Below are 3,664 nucleotides of genomic sequence, written 5' to 3'. Positions count from 1 at the left end.
GAAAGCTCAAATATTTCTATACACTACAATACATTTGACGAGACGGAAGTTGAGAATTCAGCCATAGGCGGCGCTGCCTGTAACTTGCGCACGGAGCGAATTACACGCATTATTCAATAATGTTAGCATCTCTTAATTCATTAATGATTGAAATGATTGCAAGTGTATTATTTCTGCTTCCAGCTGCTTGTTATTGAAAAAGTACACGTAAACGATCTACCAATACGTTTGGATTGTCCCAGTAATCTGCAATTTTTGCGGTTTCTCTTGCTTCTACTTCATATTTAGAGGAAAAGTCACCTTCAGAATCATCATTCTTATCTTCATCGTTATAATCATCATCACCTTCGTCTTCTTCTCCTTCATCGTCATTATCATTACCAGTAGCACTGCTGAATTGCTTTATTGGCCTTATCACTCTATTTGTTGCTGTCTTGACTAATTGTCCCTATAAAATTATGTAATATAGTAATTTGATCAATATGTTTCTCACCATACATAAGATTCTTCATCTAGCAAGAGTATTTTTCATGTCTTTTTAAAATATCAAGTCGTGAATAATTTTTAAAGTAATTGGGACATGTGGAAGTCATTTTGTTGCTACACTTGGCTCCAAATTGGGGATTTGGACAGGACCAAACCATAAATGAAACGCCTAACTCGACTAGAGTCTAACTTACCGACTGACTTGGTCACAACTTGGCTTTATTTACTTTCGTAGTCTCAAACACATTAAAAAAAATTGTTTTTAGAAATAAAATATGAGTGAAAACATTTATAAAGATAAAATTGTTTATCTAAAAGAAGCATTTCAAGTAGCTGAACATTTTAAGAATCTTATTCCTGAAACGGATAATTCGTCGCTAGCCTTATCTTTCGGTTGCCATTCCAATCTTCGGAATTAGTGAAGACCGTTCCAAGATGAGAAAAGACTTCATCCTCAGTGGACTTACATTTTTCACAAACAACGCCAGTAAAATGAAAAAATATAAATTTTAAATTAAAGTTGAAGTTAACTTATAATAATTATACATGATGATTAATTGCTGTAATAATAATTTTCATACCGAGAATACAAGGGTACATGTAAAAGTTCTTGAAAAGTAATTTATTTTTCATTCTCTTTATAGCTCTGCCATGATTTGGAAGAACACCGTAAACCGCAAATCGGATAAGTCACCTGAAAGTCTTTAACGTTAGGCGACTCAAGGTACTTATCCGAAACGCAGTTAACGTTGTTCTTCCAAATCACGGCAGAGCTGTAAGTTTCATATAGCTAATTCTCTTGACATGTACTTTTTGATGATACTGGTGACGGATTTTTTGATTGGATTTCCACTGTCAAAAAGTAGATTCAACGAATTTTTCTGCAAAAAATAAAAAAATATTAATAAATATAATTTATAATATATTTGGTTTTTTTTTTATATTTAAAGGATCAGTAAACTGGTTATCTGCTTTTCTATAAACACTATTTCAGAAAGAGTAATTCAGTAAAATGATATATTTTCTAATAAATAAAAAAAGGAGTTACTTAACCAATTTAAATTAAAATTTCATAGTCTTAAGAATGTGCAATTTATTTATTCGTTTATAAAAAAATAAAACATTCATATTTTATGTTGATGTTAGAATTCGTTGCGTTATGAACCTTAATTACTTATCATTTATTTACTTACTTTCGTTTTCCTTCTGGAATATTAGAGTGTTGGAAATTGCTCGATGCCTCCAAACGAGACGAGTGCTTTTCCCTTTCGGAATTTTTGATAATTAGAATCACAGTGTAATAATATTTACAGGTGAAATCATAAACACTCCCCACAATAACCTCAAAATAACCTACTTGTCATCTACTTGTGTTTAAGAGGTTCAAGATGGAGCCTGACTGAAAACAAATGTACAGCCGAGTTTATGGTGCTGCAATCAAGAGGTATATGAAACAGAGTTGGTTTAAACTAGATTGATGATATTAACCCTGCTGTAACCATTAAATAATTCTCTAAGTTGGGGGCCAAGCTTGCAATTGGGTAAAAATTTGGCAATTTCCACACGAACAATGATAGCGAACATCGAAATATTATAATTTAATAAAACGAAGTTTCAGCTGACAGACTTTCCAAATACGAATCAGTGAAAAATTCACTGATTGAAATAGTAGTTAGACATTTCACTGATTAATCAGTGATTTCTGACTTATTGGCTAATCAGTTCAGTAACACCAGAGTAAAAAATGTGAAGCATAACCTCTACAGTTTTAAGTCAAGTCTTGTTGTTACTCTTTTACTTAAGTAGCAAGAAGAATTCCTTAATGAAATGTTTTTATTTTCGGGCTGTAAGTCTGCTAAATTAACTACGGAATAAATATACTCTTCTCGTATAGGTAGTACTCACGAAACGGGTTTGTACATGACAGTCCAATCTTGAAATCAATGTCATATGTGAGGTTGCTTGTCATTTAAAAGCATCTGAAGTATTCACCTTTTTAATATTTGATCAGATTAATGGATTTTAAGTTTTTGCTGTGATTCTTTGATTGAATGTACTAATATATTATTTTATTATAATTGCTAAATCGATATGGTGCAGTGCTGCCAACCTTCAAAACTTGTTATTTCACTGAATCAATAAGTAATCTTTCACTGATTGTCAGTGACCCATTTCTAGGTATTTGAGTCAGTGAAATTTCACTGTTTCAGATTTAGAGAGTACATAAAGACAATTTTCTTCAAAAAATCAAAAAAGTTTAAAATTAAGAATAATTACAAAAAAACAACCAATTTAAAACTGAAGAAACACTATATGTTATTTATAATAATAATAATAATAATATATAAAATGACCTTTTTTATATTTACCTATATATATCCTCATGATATTAGTGAATGCACCTTCTTAATATTAAAAGTATATTTTTAATATCAAAATATATTGATTTATAAGTAAATAAGTGTATGTCTCATTCAAAGAAGCTATTTTTTTATTGAAATTATTATTGTGAAGCTTCAATAGGAAATCATTTTTCTGTTTTAGCGTAGTCAGCATTCTCATTATAATATGCATTCGCGATCGGAATCATAGTTCCGATGATAATATTTACTTAAATCATCCACCTGTACGTATTAGTGCATTCTCTTCGTCATGCTTCAACTAGAACCAGAATAGTGATTTTGACGCATTACTTAACATTATAATAGGAAACATTAAAATATTGGTATTAAACCAAAAAATGAGTGCCAAGGAGCAGGGTGTAAAGAGAAAGGGAGAGAGAGAGCGACATATACATATATACCTTGCTTAGCGTGGGACTAGTAGGGATATCGAAGAGTAGTTTTTAGAGTTTGGAGGAATTGCAAAATGGCCACACAAAATTATACAGATTCATTTTCAAAGATGCAGTTAGAGGCAGACTCGTATGAATTGTGGTATTTGAAATTAAAAAGAAAATTGAAAAACTGATATGAAATCCGTATAAGGAATCTTACTTCGTTTATCAAATAGGCTGCAAACACTTATGGATTACCTAAGATTGGTTTTTTGTTCATATTAAACCCAAAATAAATTTAGACATGTAAAATAATCTAGAAATGAAAAAATTATATCTGAATACATATTTCAAGTACATACTTTCCTTGCAGTTTTAAAATTTTATTTCTAAAAACACTAA

General features: G+C 30.7%; 1 long non-coding RNA gene across 2 annotated transcripts in view; it reads right to left on the bottom strand.

Moving 5' to 3' along the window:
- Positions 1 to 14: 14 nt before the first annotated feature.
- LOC117183156 overlaps positions 15 to 3,664 on the bottom strand; it is a 42,824-nt gene continuing 39,174 nt past the window's right edge. Inside the window, exons 2-5 of one of the 2 annotated variants that reach the window (XR_004468351.1) lie at positions 2,856 to 3,147; positions 1,680 to 1,885; positions 1,068 to 1,367; positions 15 to 948 (exon numbers count right to left, since the gene is read on the bottom strand). This is a non-coding gene — a long non-coding RNA (uncharacterized LOC117183156). Of the gene's footprint in view, positions 1,368 to 1,679; positions 1,886 to 2,855; positions 3,148 to 3,664 lie in introns of both variants that reach the window. The other variant, XR_004468350.1, reaches the window with a different exon arrangement.

This window comes from Belonocnema kinseyi, chromosome 2, assembly GCF_010883055.1.
Source record: "Belonocnema kinseyi isolate 2016_QV_RU_SX_M_011 chromosome 2, B_treatae_v1, whole genome shotgun sequence".
Lineage (NCBI taxonomy): Eukaryota > Metazoa > Arthropoda > Insecta > Hymenoptera > Cynipidae > Belonocnema > Belonocnema kinseyi.
This window is presented reverse-complemented; position numbering and strand designations above follow the sequence as displayed.